This window comes from Chroicocephalus ridibundus, chromosome 16 (assembly GCF_963924245.1).
Source record: "Chroicocephalus ridibundus chromosome 16, bChrRid1.1, whole genome shotgun sequence".
Taxonomy (NCBI): Eukaryota; Metazoa; Chordata; class Aves; order Charadriiformes; family Laridae; genus Chroicocephalus; species Chroicocephalus ridibundus.
In genome coordinates, this window is record NC_086299.1 from 6141908 (window position 1) to 6169677 (window position 27770).

General features: G+C 48.1%; 1 protein-coding gene across 2 annotated transcripts in view; it reads left to right on the forward strand.

Moving 5' to 3' along the window:
• Positions 1-27770, forward strand: part of CASZ1 (castor zinc finger 1) — a 209094-nt gene that overhangs the window by 19421 nt on the left and 161903 nt on the right. For both annotated transcript variants that reach the window (XM_063353813.1, XM_063353811.1), the window contains exon 2: positions 16101-16244. The gene's annotated coding sequence lies outside the window, so the exon portion shown is untranslated. The remainder of the gene's footprint in view (positions 1-16100; positions 16245-27770) is intronic.

Consider the following 27770-nt stretch of genomic DNA (forward strand, 5'->3'; position numbering starts at 1 on the left):
TGGGTTTGCTCTCTATTCAAGGTAGAATGTGGCTTCCTGCAGTACTTTGAGATACTTTCTCGATTCCAATTTGCCGTCTCTGCTGTCTGGCACTGCTGTACCTGTCACCTGCCTTCTGCTCTTCATCTGCCTCATTTCATTTGTCCCGCTCTCCCCGTCCCTCCTCGTGTCTCCCTTCCTTCCTGGCATCGGCAGGTTATGTCTCTACACGCCTGTCGCACACCTGAGGTGGGAAGGATGCGTAGTGGGATGGCTGGAAGTGTTTACCAGATAGAGAGGATAAGGTATTCAGTCCCCCACTGCCTTCCCAAGCCTGCTTTCTCAGATGGTTTTCCAGATGTCTAATCCCAGATTTCAATAGCCGAGCCCAGCTCCTGTTTGCTGGGACCTCTTCCTCTCTGTCTGTGCTGAATGGATGAGACGGCAAGCTGGAGCTAGGTCTTAATTTAAGCTACAGAAGAGCACTGTTCGGTGCTTTGCTGTTATGGCAATCTGCTACACCCTGACCAAATTTGTTGCCCCTTTTTTACCTGTGGCAAGTTTGGAGATGGGGGAAGCAAGCTGGTGCATAGAAGAGAAACCCCAGTACGTGTATGATCTGGGCAGAAGCCTGGGAAAAGGACAGCATCTTTCCAAGCTCTGGATAGTTGCAAATCCATAGAGTGAGACTTTGCCAGATTCCAGCCTCTGAATCAAAAACATTTTAAAAGCCAGCATCTGTCTGACTTTCCTGTGTTTAAGCCTTGTGCCTGGCGTTGTCTGTGCTCGGGTGGTGTGGAGATTCCTCATCCTCTGGTCACTATCATTTTGATTCTTGCTTGGGCTTTCTCATTTGTCTTAAAAACCAGGAGCTACCCTATAGTTTTCTTGCAGCTCTCCCTTGGGTCACTTGTGAGAATGAAAGATCTGAGCACGTTCTCGCGTAAATTGGCGGTTATGCTAATGACTAAAGAGGGTTACTCATGTTTCTTTCCTATAGGACAGGCCCCTAGATTTTGCCCCAAACTGTAGAGTAGTTACATGGCACCAGCAGTTGTCTGCAGATAGTCACATGAGATTTTAGGGCTTCTCTTCTTTTATTATTTTATGAGTGTCCCTGAATTGGTTCTGTAAGGATAAGCTGGCTCCCTACACAGGAGGAAATTTTACTCGGCGGTGGGCATCTGCCCCTTGCCGTCAACCAAAGCTGCGTTCCCAGTTCCTACCTCCCACTGCCCAGACTGCTGGCTTCAGAGGTGGCTGCCTGCATTTCCGTGGCACTGACCTTACCTTGTCATGAAGTGCTTGGGGAGGAAAGGTGCTTTGTAACTGTAAGATAATATTCTTTTCTTATAGACAGGCATTTGATTTTGTAACACGATACAGTGAACTGTAAAAAAAAAAAAAAATCCTATCCAAACATAGGTTTCACTGAAAATCATTCAAATACATAAGGAAGCCCAGCCTTAGTTAAAAACTGAAATCGCTTTTAGCAGGTAGGGGAAGGAATAATGTTACTAATTAGACCAAACTTTTCTTTATTATACAAACAGGGAAAAAAATCTTAAAGACAAAAATATGACCAAGACACTGTCTTAATTTATTTTTTTTCTTGTGCATTTTACTGAATTTAATTTTAAATTTATTTCATGCTCCCTCTGCAATATCTGTAGTCCAGATATAATGGTGTAGGGGGCTAGTTTGCGAAAACCAAAGCTTTAAACAAACTAGTTATGTCACTGTCCGAAAGGGCTGCAGTGGGAAGAATAAATGGTGATAAATAAATTACATCAAACGTTCCAAAATTTACCTTAAATTGAAATTTGGTTTTATTACACACTGTAGAAAATACAAAAATCCAAACATTAGGAAAAAAAAATGCAAGAAACACAGGAAGGCTAGAGTTGTCCTACTTCGTACGAGTTTCTCACTGTGCTAAATCCTGTTTCTGCAGTCATGAATGAACTGGAGCCAGTGGAACTGCTCAAGTGTTTGTGTGTATGTGTCTCTTCCAGTACAGGGCCTCAGTGGTTTTCATGGTCCAACTGTGATCCTTCTGCTTCCTTTTTGCCTTTCCTAACAATATTTTGGAAATGACAACCCCTTTCTCTTCACTTGTCCTTGTGTAAACCACAGTTACCTTTCAGAAATGATAGGATCTCAGCAGACGCAAAAGAAAAGGTTTGATTTTAAAGGGATGTCATTTGCAGGTGTGGAAAAAGATAAGCTGAGGGTGAGGTTGAAAAAGAGAGGCAGAATGTTGAGGTTCAGGCACCCATTTTGGAGAGGTGTTTAAGACTTACAGCTCCGGCTCAAGCCTTCCTAAGCTGCAGGTGCTTAGAAATTTGGAAGGACTGGATCTGTAGTTTTTTTAGGAGGAATATGGATGTGCATGAACACTTCTGGTTGCCGTTCTGTTATTCCTGCCTGCACCAGCGCTCATGTCACGGTACTGAAGGTCCCGCTGGTTTCAAGAGGCCGGCCCAGAGAGCGAGGTACAGCATCGCGGGGAGGAGGAGGGTGTCAGACTATAACCCCCTGGAGAGCAGAAATGCTGGCAGGAGGCATCTCACCTCGGGGAAGTGATCTTCATGGGTTACTAGTTTTATCAGCAGTACATCCTTTTATACAGAGAGAAGGAAGAGAGGAGAGAAATTCCATCCGGCTCTGCTGATTCAAGGGAGTAAAGAGGTGGAATTCATTAGGAAAAAATTGTTTACGGCACAGCTTTAGTCAGAGGTTCTTCCATTTTAACGTCCTGCTATTTTATGATAGTTTGAAAGACAAAGCAAGCAGTAGGGGCTGCTTGGTGTTTTTGTTTTTATTTTTTCATTAAAGTTTAATTGCATGACTTGTTATGTGATGTAACTTCTGGAAATGCTTGCTGTAGTTGCTTGCAAAATGATTTTTGATTTGTTATGTTTGAATCTCAGGTGCAGGAGTGTTAAACCTCAAAGAGGCATTCAGACATGCATATATAGAGAAAACATATATATATATATATATATATAGGATAGGTTTTGATTAATGAAAGAAAAGAACTGAAACTGCTGTGAGAGAAGAATCTCCTTTATTCAAAAGCTCTTCTGCTACATCACTAGGACAGAGACTAAGGGCCTTAAAATTAGTGTAACTATAATTTATAGCCACCTTAAGGACACTCTTTGCCTCCTGATCAGTAATGGAGCCTTAAATATAAATGGATCCTCATCTTGCAAACACTCAAATATTTTCTTTACACACATGAGGTGTCAAAGGAAGGGTTTCTATAAGGAAAATAGGGCATTTACATAAGTACTCACAGCATCAAACAACAGAGAATTTGTATTGCATAAACAACAACAATCACATTAAAATCATACTGCTTTAATAGTTTAGAAAAAATATAACAAAAACATTGAAACTGTAATAGATGTTGCTGTCTGTATTGGTATCGATTTCATAATTTGCGTTGCCTTAATCTTGGGTGGGTGAAGATTAAGAATCTCCGTATAGAGGTATGAGTGCGCAATAAGTGGGTAACATCTTAAGCAGCTTTCCTTTGCCTGGAGATGATTATTTGAGGACAGAATGTTTCCTCCATAAACCCTAGGTTTTGGAAAAGAAAAAGAGAATCTTTATAAATAAAAATCTTGAAAGGAAAATGTCCATTAAAAGGTGAACCTGGGGAGAAGGTGCTTACTTTAAGCAAGTTTTCCAGACTTCATGTGTGTTGTAAACATGACAGCAAAGAGACCTCCATGTGCACACCTGAAACTGACTTTTTTCCCAGTGTCCAACGCATCAATTCCCAAAGGAAACCTGGAGTGTAAGTGCTTGATAAAAGGGAGAATGTGGAAGATATGTTTGTGTTCTATAATCTAAAGCCTTTTATGTATAAAATATTTATACCTGTTTAACTTGAGATGTGGTAGTTAAACTGATAGCCTGCACGGAAACAATTATTTTGGCTCAGTTCTAATTAATTAGTAACAAATTTCTACAAAATCCAAATAAAAATAAGAGTGGTAGAGGTTTGTATGGGGTAACTTCTTATACATATTTTTAAAAAACCATGACTTTGAAATACTGCTAATCAAGTATGAAAAACAAAATATAAGGAAATTCACTCTGTAGAGCATTTGTGAATTAAGGTTAAGACGTTCATAAAATTATGATAAAAAAATTAGCAATGGTCACCTTCAGCTTTAGTTCCTTTGAAAGAGAGCTGGGCTTCATCAAAGTAAGAAGCAATTCACTCTGAGATGGGGTAAGGAATCTCACCTAAAACTTTCCCAGCAAATGGTGGAGCTGAACTGCTTTTACCTAGAAAAAAGTGGGGATTTCTTGCTTCCCATTGGGTTTCTGCTCAACAGCGAGCACTGGTTTTCACAAGAACTAAGTGAGGAGCATGTCCCAGGATGTGCTTCTGCACCCAGAACGTGCAGGTAAGTACAGGTTTCTGAAAAGACATACACTTTTTTCCTCTAGTTATCATCCCTGAAAAGTTTGTCCCTCTAATATTATTTTTATCTGGGTTTTTTTCAGATTTTGTTAGTATACATAATTTGTACATTTTTATTATCTGTAAATAATTTGTTCTGGACTGGAAATGATATCCAGCCCGTACACCAGAGCAGATAGGTGTAGAGCTGGACCCTGGGCAATTTTGTCTACCCCAGCCTGTGGGTCTGTGTTTGCAGGGGTGGTAGACTCAGACTGTTTTGCTATTGCAGGATGCAGAAAAATAGTAACCTAAGCATGGTCCTGGACCGATTCTCCACTGAGCAGCTTCCCTGTTGTAGGGTGTTATCTTCAAAAAAATAAATAAAATGGAAAAAAGGCAATTAAAAAAAAACACAAAACAAAACACCAATCTTTAAGTGGAAATAGCAGTCTCCCCTTAGACTGAGAAGTTTATTTAAGAAAGAAGGGGATAACCTAGTGGTTAGAGCACAGACGGAAATCTTATATTCTCCTAGCTCTGACTAAATTGCTATTTGAGTTTGGTCAGGTTACTTTAACTCCTTGTTTTCCCACCTTCACTGTGAAGTGAAGAATTCCCCTGTGGCGTGTCATGCAGTAAAGCTGGAAGTTCGACTGTTTGGGCAGCAAATATATCTGCATATATGGTGATTTTGTGTTGGAAATCTGAGGATGTCTCTGAGTTCCCATGCACTTGCTCATTTTTTTCAGTGAAATAACTCTGGCTTTTAAAACTAGCAAAAGCAATTAGTTCACTCTGGGGACCAATAGGTGGAAACATGTCATTTTAAAAAATGGATTTGATTGTGGGGATCTCTGAGGCTTTATATTAGGTTAGACTATTTCTGCTGCAAGTGATGTCTGTAGGCACTGGGTACGCTCTGGGCTCCGAGAAAGCCAGAGCATGTTCAGCCCCGTGGTCCTCGTGCAGTTGCTCTGACGGCGTAATAACTGTCTTAAAGTACTGCACATCACTTCAGCATAAGCGTATGTATGAAATGGACCTATAATGCATAATTGTAACAAGTAACTAGAATACTGCGTATGCACTTCTAAAATTGTCTGGGTTAATAAAATGTGCTGATTGCTCCCTGAGGATATCAAGGGACTGGATGATATTAGTAAGGGTCACCAGTTCAAATCTGGGGCAAGTTAGCAGTGACTGCAACAGCCGTGGTGCGTCCCCACATGCTCTCCCTAAGTATCTCCTAGGCAGGTATCTCTAGCAGTACAAGGCCTATTTTGGTGGCAGCGGGATTAAAAAGGGAGGATGGCTGTATGGGGTGCTGAGATGGGGCTTCAGGGACCTCAGTGCTATTCCCAGTTCTGCTGGGGATTTCAGTCCCCTTTCCTGTGTAAGGTTAAAGCATGAAGCTGCTCACCCACGTCCTCTGGATTCACAATCCTTCTTGCAAATCCGTCACTTGATTTACAAATTGGAAGCAACAATTAATTTGAACATTATGTTGTATTTTTTAAACAAAGATGGTTTTTTTCTAAGTTTCCAAGAGAAAGGGAAGGTGGAAATATTTAGCTATTGCTCTTGCTGACCACTAGTTATGGGGATTCAGGCTGCCAGTCCAGGACAGAGAGCATTTTCTAGCTTCCCCTGGGAGGCAGAGTATCAACAATATACCTGCACAATGCTGCTGCTGCATCAGTTTTGTAAAGGAAAGGCAAGAGTCTCAAGCAGGAAGATAATGAGATCACCACCTGCACCTCTGGGTGAGCAGAGGCTTCTTGGCTTTCCAGCTTATGCGCTGTTTAGCAGGGGTCTCGTGAGGGTGTCAGTACACTTGGGTGTGTAGAAAATCGGTGGTTTCTGGCTGTGCACTCTGCAACATCCTGCCCCTCCAAGACACATGGGAAGCTGAACAACATGACTTGCTGAGCAGGAGGGCAGCTTCTGGTCAGGCGCTTGTATTTTTGCTGCCTTAGCTGCTGTTATAAATTCCTCATCTGGCCTTTCACTTCTGATATTTTTGCCTTGGCCAAATCAAAGACGGTTTTGTTACCTCCGGCTCCCTGCGGACGCGGCAGCTTCAGGCAATGAAATATGCTCCAGCCTTTAGAGGGAGGACAGGGGACCCACTGCTGGGAAGCCATGGTGGAGAAGGGTTCCGGGAACAGGACTGAGGCTTTTGCCTTCGTTACAGCCCTGGATGCATCTGTGTGCATGTGCAAAAACAACAAACCTGCTGGTTGTGTGCCGGGTGAATAGATGAAGGTGCTCAAAAGTGCTGTGGGATTTATAATGTGGAATGAAAAAACACACAGCAGCATGTGGAGGCTGGCACTGAGACGTGCTTGCTCCTCCTTGCTGCTACCCACCTGGGGAAGTAAGGTCAGCGCAGCTCCTAAATTAATATATACTGCAGTAAAATGGATGGATTGGGGAGCAGTTGTAATATTTGTGTCTAAAAGGAATGAAGAGAGGTAGGTGGGATTGCCTGAGGTTCCCCTTGGACTAGGCGTGGAGGAGCACAGTCCTAGTGACTGGACATGGATATTTAAGCTAGACGGGAACTCTTCTTCCCCCGTGAATGACTGCCCTCGCTCTTGGGTGATGTTTGGGAGAAGAGGAACTTGACTGAGATGTAGTGCCAAGGGTTAAGGAATTACTGTGAAGGGTAGCAATAACTCTTCAAATCCTGGAACACAATCGTTGTATTCGCCCCGGGTCTGCTTGAAGACCATAGGATATGTTTCAGAGTTGAGAAGTTGAGGGATGCTCAGGAGGTTCCCCAAGGCTGCTGGGTCAGGGCCCTTCGCACTCTATAGGAACCTCCCTTTTCCCCACATGTACATCTTCAGCCACGGCTCGAGCGGCTGCTGGTTGAAGTAGGAGGGAAGGGCGGGCGTTTCTCCTGGAGGGGCTGCCCCTGTCAGCAGCCACGGGTGGGTGGAGGGGGGAATCTGGCCAGTGAGCAGGCGAACGCACACAGAAATGATGCTGGAAGCCAAGGCTAGTCCTGCTGATGTGGCCCTTTCTCCTGCAGCGGATCATAAAATATGGCTCAAATTTTCATTACGGCCTCTATTGATTATCTTTTGGGACAGATGAATTATAGGGAACATTAAATTAAAAAAAAAGGGAAATATTTGAATGAGTTTGGGAGGTCGATGCCAGAAGGGCTGACGCACCAAGCCTTACCAGCACTTGCCTGCTTCGTGGGCCTGCCGAGCCCTTCCCATGGTCCCCCTTGGGGGAGCGCCTGTCCAGGGAGCTCCCCTTGTCTCTGTCAGCTGCCCTTCGGGAGCAGCAGGCTCTGCAGTGCCCGTAGGCTGTGCCTGGGGACAGCCTAGACATGGAGGCAGTGGCTGGAGCACCTGGGTGCTGTTCCTGAGTCCTGCCTGATGCCACATGCCCTGCCTTCGCTGGGAGGTGGCCCTGGGGACCTGCCAGTTAAACAGTACTCGATGGGTGTCTGGCTGTCACCTACCTTGGGATTCTCTAATGAAAGGGGAAAACAAGGGGCTGTGAATGGAAAAGGCCAAGTCATTGCATCTGGAGACAAATTTGGATCTGGTGTAAATATATGCATGGAAGCCGACAGTGAATCATAAAAGTAGTGATGGGCTTTCAAAGGTTTCCCTCCTTCCCTGCACCAAAAGAAACATCGCTGCCCTCATCTCTCCTACATTGAGGGGGTCTGTGCTCTTCTCTCCAGGGTTCATGGAGTGAGTGCAGGAACTGATTCTTTATGTGGTTTGTGGTCAGAGACCTTTGACTGCAGGTAAGAGAAGTGCCAGGATGGAGTCATCCCACTGTAAATGTGGCAGACTGAAGTCAAACCAGAGGAAGAGAGATCTGGCTTCTTGCTGGCTTTGGCCAGCTCTAATTTTGAGGGTGGTCCTGGAACTTTGTTCCTGTGGACTCTCTGCGCCTGTTCAGCTTTTCCAGGTTGTACCGTATGCCACACGGTGCTCCGTGCTCATCTGCAGGAGATGGCCTGGTAAGGCTTTATCCTCTGCTCACTTTTCTGACAGTATCCACCAGAGTGGGTGAGATCCTGTAACCTGCTGTAATGTCGTCAGCACTCTTTCAGCAGCTGAAAGTGGGGAATAATTGATGTTACCTCTTTCAAAAGAGCTGCAGTTCAGAGCACTTTTCCCTTTCCTGGTCGTAGCAGGAGAGTCCTGGAGCAGACATTCATAGGAGCTGGGTGGCTTTAAAATCCTTTCTCTGCGCTTTGTTCCTGGGTTGTTTTCTGTCAGTCAGGCTGGCAGCCAGTGCTTCTGAGGAATTCTCTGTTTTCTTTTCTAAGATTGAGAAGAATGCAGCCAGGGTCCCTCTCCAGCCACCCGCCTTCACACACCAGCTCGCAAGACAAACATCCTCCCCCCAAATACTCGCCTGCATCCAGACACGGGGTCCTGCATGGTGCAGTCCTTGCGTCCCGCTGCTGCAGGCTGACCTGGAGACGCCCCCCCATTCTCCCCTCACCAATCCCCCTGCCTGACACCACCGCCAGCTTTCCTTCTGCGGGTCAGAACAAATGCCCAAGGTGTGATACCTGCTTTTGAGATTTTGCATGTGTTCTGGTGGTGCTTTTTATTCACACACATGTGCAGATTCCCATTTGTCTGGTCGCACGGCCATTTGGCAGGAGTTTTGCCAGCCCGCACATCTGCGTGTGCTGCAGGGGCAGAACTGTCTCTGCCTGTGCTGCTGCCCACACTCCCGACACGGAGGAGCACAAGCGCCCTGGGTGTACGCACCGTTTGGCAAAACGCCTCGTGTGACCTTTTGAATAAAACTGGCGTTACTGAAGTCTGAGCATTCACCCTTGCTTATGGGAGAGTTAGGTGCCAGTGGATGGGGCCACCTTTCTGAGTGCTTTAATGCACACTTGCGTGTACGTGTTTCACTTCCTTGCAGATCTCTGCTGATTTCACAAGCCATCCGCAAAGCTTTGGCTTCACCTGGGCAAATGCAAAAGGTGGCGGTTTCCATGGCTCCACGGCCTCGCTCGAGCGACACACCCTTTTTGTGTAAGCTGGCTCCCTGGAGTCGATTGTATTTTGGCAAACAGCTTCATAAACTCCTCCAACAATTAAACTGAAAAGAAAAAAAAAAACAACCAAAAAACAACAAACCAACAACCCAAAACACAACAAACCCCATGCATTATGGTGTGAGACAGCAAACAGGTTGGAGCAACTCCCCCAGGTCTGCAGTTAGCCCCGAGCCCCCGGTGCTGGGCAGGGAGGAGAGGAGCCACGGCTGCACTTGCTGGACTTCGTTTTGGGAGGTGCCTGGGCTGCTCCAACCCACCAAACTGCAGTGAGCTAACAAACATGAAGGAAAAGGTCATGTTATTCACTTTTATTTTTTCAAAGCTGCAAACATCCCTCTCTCTGGGAGGGGAGGCTGCACAGATGCCAGCTCTGATTAATTTAAATATTTACCAATCCCATTTTTTTTTAATTGTGTATGTTTGCGCTCTGTTTGTGTCCCATAAAATACCTGGTGTTTTGGGCGTACCCCGTTTGCAGGGTGCATGAGATCACACTGAAAAAATGCAGTGAAAAACATTTTCATGCCACGACACATCAAATAGGATTTTGAATTAAGTTGAAGATTTTTTACCCCTTTTTTATCTCTGAAGTTTGGGTGAAAGGGTTTTCTTTTTCTATTTCTTTTTTTTTTTTTTAATAAATTCCTTTATTTAACTAGGAAGAAAAAAAGCCGTGGAAATTCCTTTAAAAGTTAACTTTTGCCTCATCTCACCATGTCAGACGATGAAGGCAACTGTTTGTGCTGGTCAGAGCACCCACTGGTGTGTATTTGTGTGCTGTTGTCTTGATGGTGGTTTGTTCCAGCGGGCAGGCAGTGAGCAGGGCATAAGTCTTGAGTTTGAAGCCAGTGCCAGCTCCAAGCTCCTGGGTGAGCGATGGCAGCTCTGCTCCTTTCCCTGCCCGTCACTCGTCTGTCTCAGACGTGCTCTGTGGCAAGTGCTGTCTGCTGCTGTCCGTGTGTCCCTGGCACGGGGGTCTCCTCTCGTTTGGACTCGCAGGCGACTTGCCAGTCATGCTCTTCAGGAGAGGCAGCTGAGATGAATGAGTGACCCTGTGGTGGGCGTCCGCGTGCCCACTGGGCACAGAGACTCGTGGGTTTGTGTGCCCCAGAGCTGAGCACGGTACAGGAGCCAGTTTGGGCACAGGTACATCATGGCGCATTGTTCTCTCTGGTATGGGATTTTCTATATGCTTTTGGCCATAGAGGCTTGTGCTCCCCTGGGAGGGAACTTTTATTTGCGGGTTTGAGCAATGAAAGCACTGCTGACATTCACCCCACCTCCTTTTAATTGTTTTCCATGCCCATTGGGTTATAGTCTGATCCCAGCTACATCTGGGAAAGTACAGAGCTGTTCCTTGGAAAAACAGAGCATCTCCAAACTGCGAGTAGCACTGCTTGGGATCAGGATCCAACCACCTCCTCTCTCTGCTGTGTGGCTGGCAAGCCAGGCAGAGTTCTGCCCAAAGCACAAGTCTTTTGAAGGTTTTTTTTTGTTGTTTTACTGCACCTATAAGGACCACAGCTCAAACCGCCCCACTATGAACTGCAGGTCTTGAAGCTCTGTGTCAGGAGAGGCTTAGGGGGACAAGGGGACAGAGGCGATGACACTTCTATGAGTGGCTCACGGACAGCTGGACATTGGCACAGGAGCCAGATGTCACTGCTGGGACACCAGGGGCACAACTGCCTTGTTACGAGCCTCAGGGCTGTCATCGGAGCAGGGCAGGATGTACATATGTCTGTGTCTGCTGGAGGGGGGGATTTGCACTGCTAGAATTTGAATCCTCTGTTCCTGCCCTGCTGTGGGGAAAGGAAAAGAGAAGGGGAAGAATCAAGGTGGGAGCGCAGGGAGGGCAGCAGTTGTCTCATCTGAGCGATTAGCCAGAATTTGAAATTGGACCTGTTACTTTTGAGGAATGTAGGGCAGTGGAGGAGAGATGTTGTGTGAATGTGCACGCGGCTCTTGCTTCAATGTCCTAGGAAAATGCCAGAGCGTAGGATGGCAAGGAGTAGTAATTACCCCACAGCTTCAGCTCCACCACTGCACTCTTTGATCACTTATTACTTTTCTATTCCTTCTGCTTCTTGCTGTAATTGTTACAAAATCTCTCTGCTTTGGGAGGGGTCCAGGACTCCAGGGCCCAATTGCATCTGCCCTGATTCAGAAAGTGGGTCATGCTGCTTGGTCTGGGAAGAAGATACTCATCTTGCTTAGCATGATATTTATTAGGAGATAGGGAAGGGAATGCAACCGCGCTGTTGCTTAGAAAATTGCTCTGGGGGGATAGCGAAGGACTTGTGAGGGCAGAGCACAGAAAGTTCTTGCGCACCCAGTGCCTGCTGAAGTTTTGCCACATTCCCGGTGCCTGCGTTGCCTGATTCCCTCACAGCAAGACGTGGTGCGGATAGATGGCAGGGTGAGAGTGGCACTGGGGACAAGGAAGGGATTTGTAGCTGCTCACTCGGCTCACTAGGCAGTAATGGGCTCTTCACCTTCCTTGGAGTAGAGGCTGGTGGAAGGAGTGGAAGACCAGATCTGGTTTGTTCATAAAGACATGCTGTTTTCACAGTAGCAAATGAAGACCTAACCTGGTTGGGTTTTGCTGCTGAACAAGTGACCAGCTCTGCTCCTGCACCCCTCTCCAAATACACAGCGAGCCTGGGTCTTCAGTGTGCTGGATGACACAGTGCCCTGAAAGCCAAGAGCTCCCCTGCTGAGAGCGATTAGAATCCCTGGATCCAAAGCCTAGAGTGATTTACTCTGTGCTGTATCTATCTCTCATTAAGCAACAGAGAGAAGGAAACTCAAGAAAAGAAGCAAGTGATGATACGCCCAGTGTTGCTCTAGCAGGGTCTCACCGTAGGGACTCTGCCACAGACCGCCCTACTCGTGGGGGGTAGAAAAGCGCAGCTGATCCTGCCAGTCTGGCTGGGCCTGTGCTGCTGCTTGCTGTGAAATCACCCTCAGGATTATCCAAAGGAAGAACTGGCAACTCCAGTAACTTGGAGGGCCGGATCCTCAACTCGTTTAAATTGGCATGACTTCACTGAAGCCACCGAAACTGCACTGATTTTACACCGGGTGAGGATCTGGTCCAGAATCTTCTGAAAGAAGAAGACAAAGAGGGCACAAAACATAGATTTGATAGAGCCTGCTTACGAACGTGGTGCCTCCTGAGCTGTCTTGAGTGGAGAGTGGGTCAGCAGGTCTTTTTCTTACATCTTGGACAGCTTTGAAGGGCTCTCAATTCTTGTGGCTGTAGCAAATACCAAAGCAGAGCTCCCTCGGGAGGATGGGGTACCCGCATCTTTGCCTGCCCTTTGAAATGCGAGTTGGCAGGGTTTGGTGAGAGCATCCAGTGTTGTCCTGCCAGCGTTGCCTGCTCATGGCTTTTTAGTGGCAGCATTGTGAGGGGGTCAGAGGCACAGTGAAGACACTCACCTTTTGATTTGGCCTGTCATGAACCCTGCTAGGCTCGTTCTCATGGGTGCTCTAAGCCTGGTCCATCTTTCCAGTACGTTCAACACCACTAGTATCCCTTGTGGCATGTGATGCCGTTGGCTGAGGCAGACCGGCAGCTGTGGCTTTGGCCTTACACCACTGACACCACAAGTTTTAATTTCTCTGAGCCTGTGAGATGATGGGAGGAGAGTTTCCACTTCAAGGAAGGAGAGTAGCCCATGTCCATGTCCCAGATGACTGCTCCATTGGGTAGTGTTAAGCACAGGCCTCCAGAAATTGTCAGTTCCTAGTGTGGCAGGCCAGTTTTGTTTTCCCAGCTCTGCACCTCATCTTAGGTGGGGGTATTATGGGATGTATGTAAGAAGGTATGTCATTGTGTGTTTCTAGAGAAGGTTGTTTGCTGTAGCACCAGGCCCTTGGGACCTGCAGGGATGCACAGAATTCACTCCAGCCCCTGGCACACACTCACATCCGGGGTGGATCTGCACAGGGTTTTAGCAACTCCCAGCGCAGCAGCTCAGGGCCGGAAGTGAAGAAGGGGTAAAATATCCAGCTGAAACTCCTGTAGGATGTAATTACCTGAGCTGGAAGCTGGCCAGGACAGCAGGTATCATGCATCATCTGCTGGTGGTATCAGAAGCACCCAGCACTGTGGGAGAGGTGGTCAGGACCAAGGAGTGACGCTGTTCGTGCAAGAGACAGGACTGCTCCCTTGGGGCTGCCTCTGTGGGCATTCAGCATAACGGCTTTTGAAGTCACTTGGTGTTTGTTTCCATGGTTGTTCTGTGCACGTACCAGTGCCTATAAAATGCCCTTGGGAAACTACAGCCCATGGATGGATGGCCCTGTCCTGACGCTCATTCAAATGCTCCTACTTTTCCATTTACAAGAAAAGAGGAAAAAATGCTTCAACAAAAAAAAAAGGAAAAAAAAAACCAAAGGAAATTGACTTCCCAAAAATTACACTAAGCTAACATTTGAGGCCTGGCACAAATCCATCATAGCCAGGAAACTCAGAATTAACCAGTGCACTCCCATGGCTGCCGGGAGGGGCTGCACTCTGGCAGCACAGGCCGACGCTTTAGAAGTTGGGGGACTGGGGATGAAAGTCCTCAATGTGTCTCTGAAGCACAGCAGAAGGTGTTTCCATTCACCTCCGTGCATGCAAAAAAAGCAGCATGAGATGCTTCGGGGAGAGGGTTAACACCAGGGTCCTGGTGCTCAGATCCGACAGCTGATACCAGCACCTGACCAGGGCGCGTTGCACCAGGGCTTTCCCCATGGGCTCTGTGTTGGTGGAGCAGGGACAGGGCAACACAGCAGGTACCCACACGCTGCTGCTGAGGAAGCTTGAGAATTTCCACCCTAACCCAGGTTGCAAGTGAGGACAAAGTTGACTCGTCTTCGTTCCCACTTGCGCATGACGCAGCATAGCATAAATCATTGTGAGTGACAGCTTCAGTTCAGCTCAGGTTAGAGGGGAAGGGAGGGAAGCGCAGGTCAGGCCGGGGGGCAGTGCTGGGGCCGTGCGAGCAGCCGGCCCCGGGCAGGTCACAGTAGGAGGCTCCGAGCAGAAATCGTGGCTGGTGCGGCGGGTCAGAGGTGGCCTGAGCTGGCAGAGTGGGATGGAGAGAGGCTTGCAAAACACCTGCTGCATGCTCCTCACCTTGGGCAGATGCTATCGGTGCTGTGCGTTTGCGGGGACTCATTTGACTCAGTTTTGGAAAAGAAAGGAACGGGATCCTGTACCTATTACTGCAAAGAGGCTGGCACCGTGCTGAGAGCGGGACAAAGGTCCAGCCGTGCTTCTGCTGTCCCCAGCCGTGGATAGCAGGCTGCCAACCTGCTTTTGCTGTGAATTTTCACAGCTTTGGGGTACCGCAGACAGAAGACTTCATGTCAGAGCTTTGATAGTATCTCATTTGGGAGGCTGGGGGAGGTCGGGATGTGTTAAGGCTGAAAATATTTACAGGTTTTGAAGTTGAAACGCAAACAGGAAAAGCCCTTTAAAAAGTGAGTGTAGTGGATATTCAAAACAGGGATTGCCATGGAAACGCCACAATATTTGCTTAAATTGACACAAAGGTTGCTGGTTGCAGGGTTCTGACTTCTTTGGCTCCATTTTCTTTGGCCCGGCACCTATCACAAATTGATCTCAACAACCCTCTTTTGTTTTGCTTCTTTTATTTTTGTCTGATGGAAATTAAAAAAAACCACCAACAACAAAACCCTCCAGTCTACAATCCCACCTCACAGAAGAGTCTGAAGCCTCTGAGCTTCTGTCAAATGTTGAAGCTAGGACATTTTTTAATTTTGTAAGTAAGGTAAAAGTTCTTGTTCTTTTAATCTGTGTATTTTATATATTTCCTCCAATGCAGGAAATGGAAGGGAATTGTCTTAACTGTCTAGGGAAAGCGGGGAGAAGGGTGAAACCTGTTGCAAAGGTAGCAGTGTGCATCCAAGGAGCACAGGAAGGGAAGTGGGACTTTTGTTGTCCAGCTCTTGGACCAAAATTTGAGAGATTTAGTTTTGGTTCTTGATTCTGCCTCAGATTTGCCAAGTGACCTTTGGCAAGTCACTTAATTACTGTGTGCCTCACTAAACTGGAAATAATAATTCTTCCTTTGTCTCATCTGGTTATATTTGTAACATCTTTGGGGCTGAGGAGTTACATCTGATGTCGGGGTGTAGAAGACTGATGATAGAGCTCCGTTCTACCGGTAGTTGTAAGACGAACACAAGCGAATGATTGCCCCACAAAGGAGGGGTGGCATCATGATCTCTCCTGGGCAGAAACACTCAGCTGGCTATGGGGGGAAAGCTCTTTGCAAGGAGTGGCTTAGTTCTGTAGGCTGCTTCTACAGCTGATTGACCTGGATTTTTTTCAGGGGAAAGTTGGAGTGCGCGGCCCACTGGATGGTCATCTAGGTGGTTTGTACCATGACTTTTGAGTTGCTAGCACCACACAGGGCAGAGAAGGAGATTGGGCTGCAATGTGTTTGGCAGGATGTGAAATGCCTTGCCTTGCTGGACTGTTGTGTGTGACCAAGGGCTGAGATCTGTGGGTGGCTGTGGCATTTGAGGCCGGCGTCATTGCTTGTGCTCATGATTCACCTGAGCTCTTGTACTGCTCAGTAGGGAATATTCATTTCCTTTTGAAACTCTCCACAGGGCAAAGAGACTTCACCAAGTGAAGGGAAGCCATCAAATTCACACTGTCTTCGCCGGAGACCACCTCCAAAACAAAGAACCTGACTTTTCTCCTGGCTTTGTACACTGGAATGGACCTTGAAGCCTGTGACTTCTCAATGCAAGGTACTGGCTTTGTGTTCTGTGATCAAACCCTAAAGTAGGACTGGAGTGAGTGAATTTGGCTCTCCAAAGCCTCCATTCCAGTTCCTGGGGAATCTCTAGCCTTTAAAGTTTAGAAGAGCTGCTGAAAGTCATTGGTTTGGGTGGTAAATCCGTGGTGGGGTGTTGGTTTGTCTTGGTCTGGCTTACAAGTAGGACTGGGTTTACCCCTGACATCACTGCCCATTTCTGCACAGACAGAGGCACCCAGCTGACACAGCAAAGCGCTGGTTTGAATAGCTCCCTCTCTTAGCCTCCTTCTTCCTAATGAGCTGCTGTGCGGTATTAACAATTAGCTAAGTAGTATGCCAGAACAGGCTAGCACGGGAGTCCCCTCGGTAAGTATTGTGTGGGACAGTTTCTGATTGACTTGTTTCACAAAAGAAGAGGAGTTTGAAGATGTCTGTGGTCACAGTGGGAAACTCAGAAAGGTTGTGAGGGGGTGGGACTCTGTGTTTCTAAAAGCCATTTTACTTTCTTCACTGCTTGGCTCCCGTCACAGCTTCTCTACAAAGAAAGGTATGGCACAACATGGCCTAGAAGAAAGCAGCTGTGGGATAACAACAGTGGAACAATGTATTTCTTCTCAATGGTTTGGGGATTTGGGAGGTACCTGGTGGCACTGCCATACTGCTGCAGATAGAAGGGGCTGAGGATCCTCGCTGTGTCTGGGCTTTGTATGATGTTATGTCTGCTCTATATGGGGTAGAGGTTTTTTCAGTGGTGTCTCCATGCTGTGTTGGCACCATTAAATGATGACAGTGATGCGTGAATGAAGATCAGCAACCTGAAACGCCTGTGGGGATTGTGTATCACCATGTTCCTCTGTCTTTTGCTGCTGTGCCATAAATGATACCTGGGTGAAGCAGTGTATCCAAAGCTGTTGTGAGTCACAGGTACAGCTGCGACCTGAACTAGAAGGATCAGGGTGGAGGGACTGTATTGGCTTAGCAATAGGGAAGACAAGAAAAGTCACGGGGCTGAGATGTTGGTCTGGGGCTTCAGCTATCCCTGACCATCCCTGGCTGTGTGCGGCACAGGGGAATTTACTCATGTTCTGAGTGCCCTGCCTTAAAGAGCAACAGCCGTGATCCTCTAAGGCTCAGCAGGGCTTAGTGCTTTGCCACGTGTTCAGAGCCTACAGACCTGAGTGCTTTCAGTAAATCTGCCAGGAAATACAGTATGCTTCAGGATGGGATAAAGGTGAACTGTGCCTTCCCACACCTTCCTAGTTCTGAAACTCCTCCAGGGTCTGGCATGCTTTATTTGGAAAGCTTGGTTTTGAACTATTAATGTAGGGAACTACAGCCTTTATCCCTGTGTGAGCTGCTCTGGTGCCTGTATCCCCTTTTAGAGCGGTGGCACACGCCTTCCCAGGCCTCCAGAGGTGAGAGAGCTTCCCAAATTGGAGCTCTGCCCCAGGGAATAGGGTAGTGGAACATGAAGAGCCTTGAGGTTTTACTGAATAAGATACAAATTCTCAGGTTTGACTGCAGCAGGTAGATTTTCCACCAAACGTCCTTTTGTGCCTCTCCAGAGAGGCCCAATATCCAGGGGGAAAAGCTCTGCTGAGGAAGCTGCTGCATAGGTTCTGGGTCCATTTTTCCATCAGAGGGAGCTTTTCCTCTCACAGGTTTCTGCCTATGTAGCTCCTGGTATTGAAAGCCCTGCATGTCCATCTGACATGGACCTGGGATGAGCAGGACCTCTGAGAAGGCGAGAGGAGGAGACTGATACATCAGGAATTCCTTCAGAGCTGAAGTGAACCTTAAGGGTCAGGTTCTTGCAGATCAGTAATCCTTTTCGATGTTTGCCTTCTCCTCCTTGTACCTACTGGGTGTGTTGCCTGTACAAAGCTGAGTGTCCTTCAGGGGCTGTTTTCTGACGGACAGAAGCTCATTAGAGACAATAGAAATATTTCCCTTGACTCCAGCTGTTTTCTGAAGTCCCCCTAGTTCTACAAGCATCACTTCAGTGAAGGAGATGCATTTAGCCTTTCAGGCATGTGGCTTTGTGATCGCTCATGCTCTGGACTAGAAATCCCTGTGTTCCAGTCTTCAGCCCTGGAGCAAGTTGTATGGCTTCTACTTTCAAAACAAGCTCAATTTACTTTGGGCTACTAAGGCTGTTTGCACGTTCTCCAGAGCCCATCCCTAGGCTGTGATTGCTGTTTCACTCTCTGTTTATAAGCACAAGCTGGCTGTTTAGTCCTAGAGCTATAAGGGTTGGAGGGAGATTTCTTGTTCAGTTCATGAAGGGTAGCCTTTTATGTGGGGAAAAAGCTAAAAAAAACGGGGGGAAAGGATTAGAAATACCTGCTTTGTCTGTGTTTGAGTTTGCAAAATATTTCTCCTTGCCTCGATCGTAAAGTAAACCTAAATTTGGGGGTTAACTTGGTCTGACTGCGTTATTTTTGCTAGGATCCTTGGGATCACCACATAGGCACAACTGCGAAGGGAGTGAAGTGGGAACTCTGCCTTCCGCAGAACTGAAGCTGGCCCAGCCCCGACGGCTCAGATCCTGAGCTGGGGAATATGAAACAGCCTTGCAAAATCATTGTGGAAATTTACCCGCCTGTGTATGAAATCAACTTGCCTGCCTTTGCCAGGAGGAGTTTAACTTGCCCATTAAAATATACATCTATTTATGTATTACTTGTTCTGTGAGAGAAAATTTTCCCAGGCAGTTACAAAACTCAGTCTAGACTGTAACGTGTGGCATCTGGTGGTAACATGCCATATACATATATCTGAATACAGTATCTACTGTATCACCCTGGTTAAGAGTTAATAGCACGTATCTGGATTATAGCGAGGTCTTTCCGTTTACAGCACGCTCTCACTGGATAAAAGTTTGGCCCGGTTCCTGCCTGCACTGGTCTGAATGGGGCTCTACCCTGCCTGCTGCCATCCAGGTAAAGCAAGGCAGGCATTTCCATGCTGCCTGTTCTGACCTGTGGCCCCACGGTCCGCCTAGGCTGTAGGCAACAGTTCCTGGGCCGAGCTCTTCCAGTATGGCTGAGTTGAGGAGAGGGAAGATGTTAAAAGCCTGTCTGGGATAAGAGCAGGGTTGTCACATCCATCTGCTCAGGCCCTGACGAGCAGCTGATCCATATTGTTAACATATTGCCTGCCATATGGGCTAGCTCAGCTCTCCAGGAACGCTTGGGAGACCTGACCTCTAGTGTGACAAGATGTGAGCATGAAGGACGGGTTGACAACAGCCCTTGGGTCTCGGAGTGTGAAACCGTGTTTCAGCCACTTCTGCTGCCTTCCCTTGCGCTCACTCGCGCGCTGTCTCTGCCTGCCTCTCTCCCTCTCTTCTCTCTCTCTGAGGGTTTTTTCCTCCCTCCCCTCTTTTCCGCATCCCTGGTCTGCGCTAGATCAATGACCTTCACTCATAACCAGACTGGACAGTTCTGACTCCCTCCCCCGGGCCTTCGATCAGATGTTTGGTTGGCGGCTGTGGAAAGCTGAATGGGGGGAAGTCAAAGGAGGGGAAAGAGGATCATGTGCTCGGCGGGCCTTATAGCTGTCCTTGCCATATCTGGTCTGGGAATGGGACTGAAGCCTGATCCACTAAGGTCCTTCGCACCTCCTGCTCATTTGGATAACGGCAGACATTAATATAGCCTCCTAATGGAGGGCCAAGTCCAGCAACAAGATCTAAGCAGGTTGAAAAGGCTCAGAGGTTTAGGGAAGGGCCCTGGTACCAGGCTCTGAGGAGGGAACACATGTAAGGCTCTTGAGAGACACAGAATGTTTTAGTTTCAAACTAAAGGTAGGCACAGCCCAAAGCCCTTTCAGAAGCCCTGCTATGCCCAGCAGCTAGTGATTTTGCACCTACAGCCCTTCCATGGGAGGGCCAATAGTGGTCTGAGGTGCAAAAGCTGGAGAGGTTTTCCGGCAGTGAGGAAATCAGCTGGGCAGGATCCCTCCCAGGGGCTGAAGCAGCTCTGAGTACAGAGCCTGTGGCACAGTGAGATGCGAGCCCAGAGCTCACGTGTATGGGTATGTGGAGCAGCTTAGCCCCAAAGAAGCCCAGTGCTTAAGTGAGGGCTGACAGTTGCCTGGCTGACTGTTACGCAGGAGACTAGCCTGCCCAAAAACTCAGATGGAAAAAGGATGTTCAGTACTGGAGGAGACAGGACTGCGCCAGGCCTTCGTGGGTCCAGACCTTGCATTCTCTGCCACCTTCAGTCATTTTTCTGACTTGTGGTATCCACAATCCTCTTGAGCCATTGCTGATGAAGATGGCCATCTCTTTCCTAAGGCTTCTGTCCTCACACTTGAACTTTATGGAGGTTAAATCCTGGCGCTGTTAAAGCAAGCACAAGTTTTGCCATAAACCTCAGTGGAGTCAGGATTTCAGCCTTGGCTCCTCAGAAGAGGATCGGGATGTTTCCCAATCTTTCTTACCCATCAGCCCTGTCAGACCTGTGGGCATGATTTATTTGTCTTTTAGTCTCCCCAAGTAAGGGTTGCCTTTTTTTTTGAACGCCTGTCCTGTGAAAGTCAATATTCTCAAAAAAGCTGCGATTTCACCCTGCTGCTCTCCAGAAGGTTTTAGACTGGTTTAGGTGCTTTTGTCGCTCTCCTTCCCCATATTCCTGCAATTGCAATGAACATTAATAGTGTTTATTTGTAGAGAGGAGCCCACTGAGGTATTGCAAAATAAAACACAGTGATGAGTCGTGGTTTATTTACTCAAGCTTCACTGATGTAACAAAACTGATTTTATGCTAATAATGACTCAGAAGCAGAGTTGGGAGGAGAAGTCTGACAGTATTTCTTCCTATCCTTACTAGGTCCAATGGCAGTTCTCTCAGCTGGGCAGCAATACCATAGCACCCCAATGAAACAGCGAGCTAAAAGAAAAGGTTAATAGTGCTCTGCCAGTTTGCGGGGTTCCACTAGACATGTAGAAACACATTCAGCTCTGGTGGGCACTGTGTGCGGGGCTGTTTGTCCGTCTGTCAGGCAGCTGTCCAGCGGGAGCCAACAGGGACGCTGACCTGCTGGAGTTCCTCAAGGAAAACCGGTTGGAAAGCACTTGGAGCAATCAGTGCTAAGTATGCACATGAGTGTTCGAGGGAAATGCATGTTCAAAATGTAGTTCTCAGAAATCTGTTGATAAAAACAAAAAAATGTGAAAAATGAACAAATACTGTAAAGTGAATGTGATCTGTTCTCTCATGTCTTCTACTGGGGGCTCATTCCAGAGGTGGTGCTCAGCCCACGGGGGCAGTACCGCAGGTGAGGCTTATCTCACTACTTGAGCTGAATATGGAAAGATTTTTTAGCATATTGCCTCTGACAAATTCTGTATTAATGCTGGGGCTTTTTTTTGTTATTACTGCAGTTATATATTAACCATTAAGAGCCACAGGTAAGCCATCTGCTGATGTAAAGCAGCAGAGCTGCATTTTCAGCCAGCAGAACGATCCTGATTTTTGCCAGGGTAGTTTACGATCTGTCCCAGTGTCTTTCTTGTGATTCTTGCTGAGTTTGTCTTAGCTGTACATTAATAGAACATACAAGAGAAAAGAGGAGAGGGCAAACTGAGGTGAGTTTGAAAGTAAAATGAGCAAACAATATTGCTAGCCTTGTCCTTTCAGAAGTCAAAAGCTACTCCCCTCCTCCCCCCAATTATAAGACTTAATAATACCAAGGTTTCTATGTGTTTGGGATGCACACAGATCACATTTCAGGTTGCTGTGCCCTGCTAGTAGGAGAGCAGAGGGAGGGATAGCACTATACATACATTGTTGTACAAAACAAAATTCTTAGGTAACTTGCAAGATCTCAGGCTTTAAGAAAAACACAGAGCCTTGCAATGTTGACTAGAGTTGGCACATGGGAGCAATTCCTGCTTGATTACCACGTCCCTGAAGTGTGCTGACCTAGAGAACAGCCTACTCGGGAACCTGGTTGCCATCCTCCCTCACCAGGGCTAGTTACAACAGGAGCTGAAGTCAGTTTGCCCAAAGGCCAGGAAGGTTTTGATAGACTTGTTTTACCTGGGGCAGTGGAGCAGTGCAGATCCTACCTGAGCTGGTCAATATGGTGTGGGGCAGAAGGAGTTTGTCCTCTCTGATATCCGATCTTTGAGGAACTGGTAGGTAGCTGGACATCCTCAATCCCTGAAGCAGTTAGGGATGAAGGTAGAGACCTGTCCTGAGGATGGAGTGAGGAGAGCTTCTTGGCATCTTCTGCTGGAGCAGCACAACCCAGCACTGCTGCCTGCTGTGCCAGTTCCATGAGGCAGCTGGGCTCTGTCTTTCCCCTGCAGGAGGCTCAGGCTCCTTCCTTTGCACATGTAGCGCTGGCTTTCCCAGTCCAGGGGAAGCTGCTGGATGACGAGGGGTAGTTCCCTCACCTCTCCCTGACTTCCCAGCACTCCTAACCTGGGGGTGGCTAGCCAGGGGGAAAGTGCAGGTACCCTCCCCTGGAACGAGCTATCCAAGCAGGGCCTGAACAAGGAACAGGGACCATTTCAGTTGCATGTGGACAGTACTGTGGTTCCAGGCTTTTGGCCCAAAGTTTAAAAATTCACACAACGTTCCCCTGGCAGAGCTGCCTCTTGCCCCTTTCCCAGCTGCAGAGAGAGGTGAAGGTGCTTCCCAGGACCCCACCAAATCAGTCACCTAGAAACTTCTGGGCTTGCTCTTTGACCCCTGCCACAATAGCTATCCTGCCTTATGCTGTTCTCTTCTACCCATTTCTTACTCATTCCCCTGTGCCACTTTTTATGGGTTCGCCAGAAAGGAGAGGAGATTTTTCTTTCCCTTGTTTGCTTCACTCCATTACTCCCATCTGTTCATCCAGGCCCTTAGTCCCTTTGTTTTTCAGAGTTGTATGGATTTGGGCTCTCTGTTTGCTCTCTGGGATGCTCTTCTGGACAAGGCTGGTGTGGGAAGGAGGTCTGGTTCACAGGCCAGCACGAGGGGTGGGGGAAATGTGCCTCTTCAAATTAATCAGAATTTTCTCCTCCAGAAATGCTAATGGGGGAAAAGCAATTAAAGCAGACTGTTTTTTATTAAGTAATCTGTGTTAAGAGCTTGTAATGAAGTTTAGTGCCGTTGTGACTCGATATTTCAGCTTCATCGGTTTGAGTCAAAACAATCCAAAGTGGGAAGGGAGCGAGGAGGTGAGCTGCTCCCCAGCATCAGTTGCGCTGACTCTTTCCAGCTTGCTCTTGCAGGCTTTCCAGTATAATGCGTATGAGACTCCTCACTCTTTATCCTGCCCAGGAGGCCATAAGAAAGGGGGCTTTTAAATGCATGCATACAAACTGTATGGCTTCTTCTGGTTTAAAATACCTGCTCTCAAAGCGGGGATGACCATGGCCGCTTGGAACAGCTTTTGCCTTGTTTTTTGAGGTAGTTGCAAATACTGAGTTTTCTGTAGGGAGTGATGAGTGGACAAGGAACGGCAGAGGGAAGGTGGCAGCGAGGAGCCGTGAGACCCTCCAGCCGGGTGCTGCATGCCTCTGAGCAGGTTCCTAAAGCTTTTCCAACATACAGAAAAGTTTTAGCTGCCACAGGGTGAGGGTGGGGATGGTGCCTGCCATTCCTGTCCTTTGCACCTGCAGGCCTGTGCTCACTCCCCTCTGAGCAGCACAGCCCTGCGACCTGGCAGCAAACTGCTGGGGGGATTCGAGCGGCTGTGGAAGTAGCCCGTCTCCTCCTCCTCCCCTTCCTCCCACCCCAGGAGAAGGCAAGAGGAAAAAGGGACAATGTCCCTTTAAACAACTACATGCCAAGCCTCTGCCGTCCTGTTTTATCTGAAGTCCAACCGCATGTTGTTCCAGGGCCGATCCGCTTTAGCTAATTAATAATCTGACAGGAGCCACCCAAGGGATTAGCTGCTGAGACGAGCTAGACCAAACCCCCAGCAAATGAGCCCCGCACTCCCTGGGGACTCGGAGGTGACTTTGGGGGGCAGGGGGCTGCACCACATGCAGAAGGGTGTCGAGGCCCTGAAGGGGATTTATGGCATCTGGGAGGGTGAAGGGGGAGGCGAGGGGTTACAATTTATGAGATGTAAACTAATAAATCAGTTAGTTGAGGAGGGGAAAGGGGGAGCACCAAATTAAAAGATAACGTCTTAAAGGAACAGTGTAAATTGATGGCGCTCCCTGTGGCAGGGGACACCAGGAGAGTTCCCAGTGCAGACCAGTTGAAGCTTCCTCTGCACTGGCTGCCTGGGAGAGAGGAAGAGGAAGACTGCAAACCAAACGAAAAAAGGGTGTTGATGGGAACTGAGAGGGAGGGAGATGTATCTTTGTGCAGTTTATGCAAACAGATGATGGGTTGGCTTTTGTGGCAAAGGCAGCAACTAGAAGGAAGGCATGAGGCCACGTCTTTTGATCACAGAAGACAGGGGCTCTGGGCCTGGGAGGGTTTGGTGGGTGCATGGTCATCCTCTGCACTTAGTCCCCCCATATGATTAGGCTTCCAGCCTTGTAGGGAGCTCTTTGGTTCCCTACTTGGTAAATGAGATTAGTGGAGTGGGTCAGCTTGGAGCAAGACAAGTTACTCTTAGGAGAGCTGTCTGAAGACAGAGTGTGATATATTTTCTTCTCCAAATTTGCCTTTTTAGTGACTCTTCAGGTAGTGACAGGATTTGGAGTTTGCACCTGAGGCAAGTGTTTGGTTTGGTTCTGGAGGCTTGTGGAAGTCTGGAACTCTTCCTGGTGGTGAAGATCCATTTCAGATTCTCTTCTGATTTCAGGAGCTGTGTGCCTGCTGGGTAGGGCATAGGTTTTCCCCTGCCTTTTCCGCTGACCAGTCCCAAAGCTGTTCTGCATGTTGTCTTTCTATACCAGACTCTTCTGGTGCCTTGAAACCTCTCCCAGGCCAAGGTTCTTTCTGAGAACGTGCCCAGGCCTCAGCTCTCTCTAGGGGCTGCTCTAATGCAAATGGTAATGCAAGATGGGATTTCCAAAAGCCTTCTTAGGGAGATTTGTAATCCCTGCCCCATGACGGTGCTAGACACAAGCTAATGGAGAGGGACCTGTGTGAGCTCTCTCTGTAGACCCAGAGCAAGCCTCTGAACACTTGCCAAAGGCCAAGCTTTTGACGTTGTTCCCTGCAAGGGCGGAGACTCCTTTATTTTCTCCATCCCTACAGCAGACCCAGGTCAGCATGGCCCCTTCCCTCTCCTGGGCTGTGGAGCGAGGCTGTGGCTGTGGAGCGGCAGGCGGTCCCAGGAGCCGGGTGAGCTTCTCCTGCCCCACCCCACCCCGCAGCACCCCATGGCCTGAAGCCAGCCCGAGCCCCTGCGGCCAGCCCAGAATGAGCCACAAGCAGCTCTGAGGTGGTCGCTGGGGAACGCCTCTTTGCTGAAGGGGTCTTGGGCTCGTGTGGGAGCTGCCCTGGGGGAGCTTAGCACAGAGCCTGCAAGATTGCTCTTCCAGTGGGGCAACTGCATTAAGCAAACAAAACTCATCTGACTTCTTCTTCTACATATTTCCATCTAGACAGCTACCTTGTAGCTTGCAGGGTCCCCAACACGGACATGTTGTGCTGGGACTGCTTCTTGTTGTGATCTCAAAAGGCACGGAGTTGAGAGGGAGCAGTCCTGTCCCTTGCTGGAGCTGAACTGTGATACTGAGCCACCTTCCTTTCTGGGCAGCTTTGATGGGCACTACCTTGGGCCTAGGCCACCAGAGTGGTCTAGAGCTGCTGGAAACCTCTTTCTGCCCTCCTGCCAGCACTACACTGTCCCATCCCATCCCATCCCATCCCATCCCATCCTATCCCATGGCACCCCTCCTCATCCTGCTGTGCTTAGGCAGCCTTGTGGTGGGAGTGTGTGGGGAGGCTCTTCCGGAGGCTAGGCTGGCAGTCGCGCCGTCGCAGCCTCTCATACACACAGCCGCGGTTTGGCCTCCCTCCTGCAAAGCTGCCAGTGGCCCACGCTGCCTCCTGACCAACATCATTAGTGCGGGTATTTATATTTCATTAACAACATTAAGCCAAAATGGTATTAAAAGCAACACCAATGATAAATAGCTTATTAATAAACAGGGAACCGGCTGTACCACGCGCAAATTCAATCCCTTCCTAAACATGTCTCTACCACTAAAACCAGCCATTTAACTCCTGCTATCCTGGAGAAATTTGAAGGATGCTTTGGGGGAGGATGGGAATCAGATAAAAGCAGGGCGTGGGGGGGACACCATGTCATGCAGTTGGGTTCTTACTAAGGCAGCTGACAGGTGGGAAGAAGGTGTAGATTTCTCAAAGTGCCACTATATTTCCACTATTGGCTGGGACGTGTTTGGTTCTGTGGTTTTAGTGTAATTTTGATTGTGTTAAAACAGCAGTAGTACAGAGAGCGTGAAACAAATAAGCAGAGAGATTTAAGATGCAAGTGAGTGTCTACCTTTGATTTTACTGTCCTTTGCCCTGTTTCTCCCGCACACCTCTCCCTGGCTTGGGCAGTACCATCCACAGCAGCCACCAGCACAAAATCTCTTGCCTGCACCAAGCCCAGTCTCTGCCAGTGATCTCTGAGGACAGCCAGCTCTGTCCTCATTCCTCCCTGTGTGTTTATTCTAGGGATTAAGAATGTTAAAAATGTGGCTTTTCTTGTAAGCTTGTCAATCAGTTTATTATTTTTATTTTTTGTTTTTGTTTGCCCCCAACTCCTTATTCTCTGAAATGACTTCCCATGCTCCTGCCCCACCCTAAGTACAAAGGCTCTTTTATTGCTCTTCCTGCTCCTTCTTTCAGCAGTAAATTAATTGCCTCAGAAACTTGGATGACTTTGGAGTCGGAGGCCCCCCCCTCAAACCACCTCTGGGTTTCTCAGAGGAGAGGTTCCCTTCTCCAAACACAGCCCGTGCACTTTCCCAGCAGGGAGGACGTGGTGCAGGGCTTTGCCTCGCTTGATCACACTCCTGCCACGCAGCGCAAGCTGCTGCCTCCTTTGCATCCCGACACACTCCTCTGCTCCCAGGGCACGTGGGTCCCCCTGCTCTCCCACATCCAGGGTATGGTCAGTACCATGTGCAACCTGCACGCAACACCCCACATGCCTTATCTCCAACGGCAGCAGCGGCAGGTCCTGGGCATGCTCCGGGCCCTTGCTGCCTGTGTAGGCATGCTTTCCATGCAGCTCCCCAAAACTGGGCAGCTCTCCAGTTGGTGATGCTCATCTGTATCGCTCTGACTGCATGCACCTTGCTGGCTTAGGTTGCAGCGATTGCAGGTATAAGACAGTAACTTTGTGATCTCCCTGCTGTGGATTGGTTTGCTCACCTTTCAGCTTGCGTCACCCAAAGGGCTTTACATGAAGAATGAGCCCTCATCCCTACCCTGACCATGTCTGAATGTCGGATTTCACTTGTAAACAGTGCTGCATTAAGCTTAATTTTCTGCACTTCTGTGCCTAAGCACAGTGGTGGTCCTGAATTTAGGATTTGAGGTGCAGCTGGAATCTTTCTGCCGCCTCCTCTCCTAGTCCTTAGATCCTTCTGTTA